Source organism: Hoplias malabaricus, chromosome 14, assembly GCF_029633855.1.
Source record: "Hoplias malabaricus isolate fHopMal1 chromosome 14, fHopMal1.hap1, whole genome shotgun sequence".
Taxonomy (NCBI): domain Eukaryota; kingdom Metazoa; phylum Chordata; class Actinopteri; order Characiformes; family Erythrinidae; genus Hoplias; species Hoplias malabaricus.
In genome coordinates, this window is record NC_089813.1 from 18,175,377 (window position 1) to 18,184,694 (window position 9,318).

At 38.0% G+C, this 9,318-nt stretch overlaps 1 protein-coding gene and 1 long non-coding RNA gene across 3 annotated transcripts in view; both read right to left on the reverse strand.

Annotated features, from left to right (window-relative positions):
• unm_hu7912 (un-named hu7912) overlaps positions 1-8,984 on the reverse strand; it is a 32,789-nt gene extending 23,805 nt beyond the window's left edge. For both annotated transcript variants that reach the window (XR_010795396.1, XM_066644920.1), the window contains exon 1: positions 8,832-8,984. The gene's annotated coding sequence lies outside the window, so the exon portion shown is untranslated. The remainder of the gene's footprint in view (positions 1-8,831) is intronic.
• On the reverse strand, positions 541-4,139 carry LOC136665581 (uncharacterized). The gene is made up of 3 exons (XR_010795289.1): positions 4,012-4,139; positions 2,682-2,709; positions 541-868 (listed from the first exon to the last, which is right to left on the reverse strand). It is a non-coding gene; the product is annotated as an uncharacterized lncRNA (long non-coding RNA).
• Positions 8,985-9,318: the final 334 nt, after the last annotated feature.

Below are 9,318 nucleotides of genomic sequence, written 5' to 3' on the forward strand. Positions count from 1 at the left end.
AGTGCACAACTACAGAATAACAGTACAACTCTGTTTACTGTACACCAGGGATGTTCATCTCAGATCCTGAAGAGCCTGTGTCTAGCATTGTTGGGTAATTTCCCTACTTAAGACCCACCTAAACCATCCATCCATCCATCCATTATCTGTAACCGCTTATCCAATTTAGGGTCGTGGGGGGTCCAGAGCCTACCTGGAATCATCGGGCGCAAGGTGGGAATACACCCTGGAGGGGACGCCAGTCCTTCACAGGGAAACACAGACACACACACATTCACTCACACACTCACACCTACGGACACTTTTGAGTCGCCAATCCACCTGCAACGTGTGTTTTTGGACTGTGGGAGGAAACCGGAGCACCCGGAGGAAACCCACGCGGACACGGGGAGAACACACCAACTCCTCACAGACAGTCACCCGGAGCGGGAATCGAACCCACAACTTCCAGGCCCCTGGAGCTGTGTGACACTACCTGCTGCGCCACTGTGCCGCCCCCCACCTAAACCCAGCAATTAATTGAGGAGTAGAATCTAGTGTGTTTAAAAATCATAAACCTGTGCTGGACACCAGGCCTCCAGGACACAAAAAAAATTTGAGCATTTGAAAATCATGTATTTATTTTCGGTATAATTTAATGCAAACATTGTTTTATTAACATCTTTATTCATAAAGATATTCCAGGTCTAAATATACTGATTAATATCTACGCAAAATCACCTGGTCATCAAATGGTTGAAGAGAATTCTCATCACATCTGGTCTTTGCACTGTACATTTTGATTAGCGTGGTTGTATGAGTAACAAGAGATATCTTATAGGTGGTTTTGTGGTCCATACAGGGAATCATTTTGGAACTCAGCTAAAACCTGAAGGGGGGGTTAGAGAAAGAGATTGTGAGACAGAAAAATAGAGAGACAAAAAGAACACATTTACATTATCAATTGAATATTACATTCCACTATCAAAATAGTGTTACAATTGCACCTAATATCAGACATGTAAATGAACATCGCTAATAAGATATAATAAGCTTGAATGAACAACATTTACTTCTTTACTGATGACACATTAAAAATGTAAAGTTTCAGAACCATGGAAAAATAAGTATTTCTACAGTGCAGTAAAAAGTGGATAAAAAAGCAGTCATGAGGATATTTGTCACAAAAATGTGAAATGCTCTTTTTAAGAACTGGTGCTAACCTGTGTTAGTGTGCTTTATGGTTGCTTGAATGAAGTCAGTGTTCTTTGGCATGCTTTAAGCTGGGGTTACACTACACAATTCGAAATTGCGTTTCAGATCAGTCGCAGTATAGCAAACCTTTGATTTTTTTTAACCCGACTTTGGACGTGGTTGCACAGTGTAAATTCTCCACTAGGGGTGGGCGATATTGTATCGTTCACAATAATACTTGTATGGTTTTTAATTCGATAAGACTTTGGCCATATCACAATACTGTGACATAAGTGCGAGCTTCTGACGTTGGCACATGAACGTGACTTCACCTCAAGCTAAAGCTGGGGGATATGTTAATATTATTTTTTACACAATTTTGAAAATGACCATATTAGTTATATCTGAGTACATTTAAAACAGTGCATAAATGTCCCATTCCTCTCTGACACACATACACACCACGCTGTACTGCCATTGTTTGTGTATTCCACTGCAGCAGTTCTCAGCACATTTATCATGCACACTCAGGTCTAATGCTCTGATAACTGTAAGTAAGGCAGATACTCCATGGCTCCCAAACAGAGAATTTGCTTCTCATTGGTCATCAGCTTTATTTAGCCGATCAGCTGCCAGACATAGCTGTCCATCATGTAGTGCTGCAGCCAATGTAGTCACAGTCCTGACTACAGGGTTTTGGTTTTGTGGATTGGGGCAAAAAAAATATTTGAGAGGCACATCACTATTTCTTAGACATAATGTTTGATAATTATGATTAGATAATGCAGAATGTTTTTTCTTTATGGTGTTAAAAATAAACATTAATACTTTGACAATATATTTGGTTATGGTTTTCATAATAACATATTGTATCATATATCACCATTTTTTAGGCATATCGAGATATGAGTTTTTTGGTCATATTGCCCAGCTCTACTCTCCACCAACTCAAGGCTGAACGAGTCCCTTCAACAGCCAATGAGAAGAGAGCACAAAAAGTAAACACAAGTGCGTGCAGTGGACCTCTGTAGTGGAGGACAGATTAATGGTAAAACTATTAATAACTACAATATATTACATAATGTTGGATGCACATGCCCCCAAATAACGAGTATTACCTGTAGGAGAACATATTGAGCCGGTGTGTGTGATATTTTTCCAGTCTCAGTGAAAATGGACAAAAACAGTTGTGTAATATGAAATACCTAGTTTGCTTATAATCTGCCCCCACTTTAAATTTGAGCTGCATCACTATCTGCTTCACAGTGTGTGTCCTCAAAAAAGTGCCTTGTGTACTTCATGTAGGGAATAGTGAGTAGTGGGCCATTTCTAACACACTGATGGTATTGGTGCTCTCTGTAGCCGATACCGATACTGTGTTTAAGTTCCAGTATCGGTGCTGATATGATACGGTATCAGTGCAGCACTACCCACCACACACTGCAACACACACTCACCAAAGGAGTCTGTGTGCTCATATAATAAATTTTTTACAAAACCTTACTTACCATGTCAACACGCAAAAAATGTAGCAATCTGAAATAAAGAACACATAGCAGAAGTTAAGTTTGTGTCAACTTCCCACCCACATTGAAGCCATATGCTATTGCATTTTGTGAAAAACAATAAAATACATTTGTGGAAAAACAGGATCAATGGATGTGGGGAAAACACAATCAAGCTTTTGTGAAACTACTTAATTGCCTATACTGGCTTCATGAGTATTTTTAATATAACATGTTTTGAGAGCAGAAGAATTACTTGCATTCTAAGACTGGAATCAGTTGCAATGACTTATAAAAGGCTGAGAGAATAGGGTTTGTTTGTGGTTGAAACATCACAAAAATTGTTTGTTTTTGGAACCTAATAAATACCTGTAGGAGAACATAATGCGCCACACAAGACGCTATTACAGCCTTTATTCCAACTATATTCTAATTTTCCATTCCACCTGACCAGTGCTTTTGATGATAAAGCTATAACACTTTATCACAGGCTTATATATATATATATATATATATATTTTAAATATATATATATATATATATAATATATATATAAATGATATATATAAATTTGGGGTAATCATTGTATGTACTGTACGAAAGAACCAGAAGTATAATTGTGCAGGTAAGTATAAAGAATACATATCATATGTTAAGTTTAATACAAAATCAAATACAACACAAAATACCCAGCACAATACAGTTATTCAATTAAAAGCTGTTTATTTACCTTCCTTAACATCTATCTTCCTTAACATGACTAAAATATGGAAACACATTAAAGTAAAGTATGTTCAATTTAAAAAATGGTCTAACATGGCCAGACTAGATGATCATTCATATCAGCAAGCATCTTACTCAAATTTTGTACTCTATATTAAATGGTGAAAGAGTTCATTTTTGGTCTTGTTTTGCCAGAAAATAACTGGCATAGCATTTAAAGAGGAACAGAAATATTTAAACTGGTTGCTAATGTTGGCATTAAATAATGTAGCGTTAGCTAGCTACAATGACAGAACAAAAGCACAGAAAACATTTATATGATCAATTAGCCAAAGAAGCTAAACTTCAATTTTTAAATTACATTACTTTTTGGTTATCTGTCAGTATGTTTTTATTATTATTATTATTATTTGCTAGGGGATATGAATGACGTTTAAATTCTGAGGTAACTTTACTGTCTAGCTAACACTAACCTACCTAGCATGCTAAATGGAAGAGCAACTAAGGTTTAACCATGTTTATAACTCACATAAAATAGTATTCATTAAATACATTTAATTAATTGTATTCAAAGTCAAATGCTTTTGAAAGGAATTATTTTCGTACTTACAGAGTTTGTGAGGGTCCATGTATCGATCGACAGCTCTGCTGAAGAATTCATTAAAAAACACTTCAAAGCTTCGAGAGATACTTGGGTTTAACCAGGCGCATACACAGAGGTACCACCAGTAAGCAGAGTCTAAATTGTATTTACTCCCTACACATGCATAAGCGCGCGCGCACACACACACACACACACACACACACACACACACACACATATATATATATATATATATATATATATATATATATATATATATATATATATATTAGTGGCGATTGCTCTAAGACTGCAAGGGAAGCTCAGCTTCCCCTAAAATGTCAAAAAATAAGTGATAAAATATATACTGTTGTGTGTACATGTAATTGAATAAATATGCACTACAACGCGATTAACTTTTGTTCGGAATCAGCTTCTTATCACTGGTAAAGACGCGGCTTTCCTCTCAATCATTCGCGCAGATTCACAGTGATTTAAACAGTGCGGATGCTGAGCGTCCACAGAGTTCAATGGAGAAGCAGCGAAGTGCAGGGAAACGAGACGAGTGATTGGATAAAGGCTGGGCTTTATTCCGCCCATCGGACGCTCAGCGTCTCTGGGGGTCTATGGGGCAGTGGGTTGGCCTCGGCTGGCCCGGACGCTCAGCTTCTGCATGATGATTGGATGATCTGTTTGAGGCTGAATCCCTTTTTGATTGACAGCGAAATGAGCGAATCAGCGACCCTTTGGTGTAAAGATCCGAGGGAGCATTACATTTTCATTCTGTTCTGCGTTGAATCAGATTTTCTTAATCCTTTTAGCGGCATTTTCTTTGTTAAAAACGACTAGCGACAAATCGAGCTTCTATTTCTGGTGGGTTTTTGTAGCTACTTGTGTTTGGAGACTGACTTCTATCACTCTTTCTGACTTCTATGGCAGTTTCTGTCCAGCGGGTGCTGCTGAGCCCCTCCACCGTCACAAAGCACTCACAGGCCGACACACTTTATGATGTAGGCCGAAATTGAGCTTCATTACACACAGACGGATATATTTCAAGTGTTTATTTCTTTTAATTTGATGATTATAACTGACAACTAATGAAACCCCAAATTCTCAATGCTTAATTGGGGATCCTTTTGCCTAAATTACAGCAGCAATGCGGCGTGACATGGATTTGATCAGTCTGTGACACTGCTCAGGTGTTATAAAAGAGCCCAGGTTGCTCTGATAGTGGCCTTCAGCTCTTCTGCATTGATGGGTCTGGCGTATTGCATCTTATTCTTCACAATACCCCATAGATTGTCTATGGGTTTAAGGTCAGGTGAGTTTGCTGGCCAATTAAGGACAGGGATACCATGGTCCTTAAACCAGGTACTGGTTGCTTTGTCACTGTGTGCAGGTGCCAAGTCTTGTTGAAAAATGAAATCTGCATCTCCATAAAGTTGGTCAGCAGCAGGAAGTATGGAATGCTCTAAAACCTCTGTTGACCTTGGACATCAGAAAACACAGTGGACCAACACCAGCAGATGACATGGCACCCCAAACCATCACTGATTGTGGTAACTTTACACTGGACCACAAGTGACATGGATTCTGTGCCTCTCTTCTCTTCCTCCAGAATCTGGGACCTTGATTTCCAAAGGAAATGCAAAATTTACTTTCATCAGAGAATATAACTTTGGACCAGTCAGCAGCAGTTCGGTCTTTAGCCCAGGTGAGATGTTTCTGATGCTGTCTCTTGTTCAAGAGTGGCATGACACAAGGAAAGTGTCTTGCATACGTCTTTGTGGTGTTTCTTAAAGCACTGACTCCAGCTGCAGTCCAGTCTTTGTGAATTTCCCCCACATTTTGAATGGGTTTTGTTTCACAGTCCTCTCCAGGGTGCGGTTATCGCTTGTACACTTTTTTCTACCACATCTTTTCATTCCATTCTTCTCTCTATTAATGTGCTTGGACACAGAGCTCTGTGAACAGCCAGCCTCTTTAGCAATGACCTTTTGTGTCTTGCTCTGCTTGTGTAAGGTGTCAACGGTCATCTTTTGGACAACTGTCAAGTCAGCATTCTTTCCCATGATTGTGTAGCCTACAGTTAATTAGCTGATTAGAGACCAGGTGTCTTCAATATTGAACATTTTAACAATATTCTAATTATCTGAGACACTGAATTCAGGGTTTGCATTAGTTGTCAGTTATAATCATCAAATTAAAATAAATAAACACTAGAAATATATCCTTCTGTGTGTAATGAATGAGTATAACATACAAGTGTCACTTTTTGAAGGGAATTACTGAAATAAATCAACTTTTTCATACTTTTCTAATTTTATGACCAGCACCTGTATATATATATATATATATATATATATATATATATATATATATATATATATATATAGGCCTGTCTCTAGAGATTAATGATTAGGGGGTCTAAGCTTCAACCAGGGGGGTCTGGGGTAATTGCCACATAGCAGCAAATTTCTTTGATGAGGTATAAAGTAAGCAAAACAAGGAGTTGCTGTATTTATGAAAAAAAATGAGTTATGAACAGCTATTAACCCATTATATGCAGGTATCTGTAAAATATACAGTCATAACATCAGGAAAGAACATAAACATCACTTCAGTCCGCCCTAAATACTGCCGTGTTTAATGCATTAACATATTAACTGCCTTTTTAAGGAGGCTTACTCTACCTACATTAATAATTAGGTTTCCTCTGCTAGCATAATGCTATTTTAACTAGTGCATCATTGGCTTTTCAATTTGGTTAATTAAAGATTGTAAATGGTATTCATGACACTCGCCATCCGGAAACTCATTACACCTTCTCACAGCATGCGTAAAGTTGCCAACTTTCTGAATTCAAAATGCAGAGATAAAACATTTTTGTTGTCAGATATTTATTAAGCCAACTGCCATCAGTATTAACAGTGCCTGTCAGTAACCTTTTTTGAACAATTGCAAATCTGTCCATTTATTTTGCAAAATACTGTATTACCAGTTAAAAATAACTGTATTATTTTAAATTGTTTATTAATTGCATTAATAAGATCTGAAGTGAAATAATCGTATTTCAAGTCAAAATGTCATAGGATTAATTGCTTAGGATTCATATTTGTCTTGCGCTCTAATAATACTTTGTTAATGTTATTGTTAATCAATATGAAATGTAATTATCTAATGTGTTTTTTGTGTACATCTGTAATGTGTTGAGGGAGAATGGAATGTTGTTTCTCCAGGACATGGTACTAACTAACATAAACTCTATCTAAAAGCAGAGCTGGCACCAAAATCCATCACAAAACAACCCCTGTAGGAGGGACTGTGACTCCATTGGCTGTGGCACTGAATGATAGACACATAACTCTGGCTTCTGATTGGCTAAATAAAAGTGACGACCAATGAAAAGTGCATTATCTGTCTAGGAGCCGTCGAGGATCTACTTCTCGCTCTGGCAAAGAGAGAGAACTGCGTGTTTTCATCACCATAACAGTGTGACCTCAAAAATACAGAACAAAACGTGCCCCTTATCGGTCCAAACGGAACGCATCTTTTAGGCACCAAATACAGGACGATTCCGTATGTTACGGGATGGTTGGCAACACTACGTGAGCGCATTCTGTCAAGAAAGCAATATTCCACAGATATTCACACCTTCTTGCATTATGTTGTACAGTGTGTGTGTATATATATATTTGTATATTTTTATACATATATAATATATAATATATAATTGTGCCCCTGTGTCCACTAGGTTGCTATTTTAACATACAGCAACATTACTTAATAATGACTTTGTGTCAGCGTTGCGACAACCTTGTTCAGACAATGTAATCAGTTCCACCTTTTGACAACATTGTAGCAAGGTTGTAAGAGAGTAAACAAAGTTGTGACAACGTTGTGTGTTTGCTGGGTCTTCATTTGAACCATCCATTGTAGTGAACACAACACACAACACAAACCAGTGAGCAATTCTGCACCCACACCATGCAAGAGGCTGCCAACCAGCTTGGTGCCCAGGGAGCAGTTTGGGTGTTAGGTGCCTTACTAAACCTCAAGGCCATGGCTGCCCCCAAGCATCTTTTGAGTTGGATTTGGACCAGTGACCTAAGGAAAGCCTTATTAACAACTACAGTCCTCCACCCTACCAACTGAGTTATAGAAGGGGCCACACAACATAGATTGGTGTCCGTTTTCAAACAACTGATTTGTTACGTGACATCTGCCCGTTTGTTTGAAATTACAACTTGCATACAGAACAACCCTGGATTATAATAATGATTAAATTCATTTTTCTTTCTTATAATTTTCAGATTTTTTATTTCTTAAAGTTTCTTATATGTAGCCTGAAACCACAAAACATAATATTGGTACTAATACTCTAGTCTACTTTAGACAAACTGTTATTTAACAGATTGGCTAATCAGAGTTTCCTGAGTAGACTTCCAAATTTGTGGTCGCCATACACACACACACATTATATATATATATATATATATATATATATATATATATATATATATATATATATATATATTACCAAGCGTCAACTTCTAATATTTTATCGCTTTACGAATATGTAGACATGTTACCCTCGCCTCTGTTTTTCCGTGAAAGAAAGTCCATGCGTCAGAGGAATAAGAAAAACACTGCTCTCGTTAAATTGTTGCGGCACTGCCCCCGCAGTGTGCTGCATCTCTTGTGAAAGGTAAAATCGCCAGATCTTCTTAAACATGATTGGATTTGAGATAATCGAGATCAGTCTTGTCAACGCCTTAATAGTTATCAAAAAATATTTCATAGTGTTACATCTTGCAAGCAGATAGAAGTATGAGTGTTTGACTTACCGTGTTCACCCATAGTGGCGTAGCATGCAACATTATTTAGGACATGAGCCATCTCCTGAAGCAGAAGCCTTCGGTTCTATATATTTAACACTCTCCATTACGTTCTTTGAGGTTGCAGTTGTATCAACCTCCTTAAATATTACTGTTCTCCGCGAGTTCCGGGGGCGTACTGCGATAAGGGGCGTGACTGCCTGTCGAAAGTGCGATGAGGTAAAAACACGCTTGAGCCCTTGTGCGTGTGTGTGTTTGTGTGTGTGCGTGCGTTTGTGTGTGTGAGTGAGAATCTGAATATAAAGCGAGAGCGAGCGAGCGAGCTTCATGCTGGCCGAGCATACGCGATGGCAAAATATCAGACTTTCGGAAGATTAAAATTAGCCTAAAGGTGTACTGTCGTCCCTTCCCTCAACAGGCTTGTTTCGTAGCCAGCACATTCTGAGTGATCTTTGAAGAAATTAAGTGATTACTTTTTTAAATAACGTACACTTTT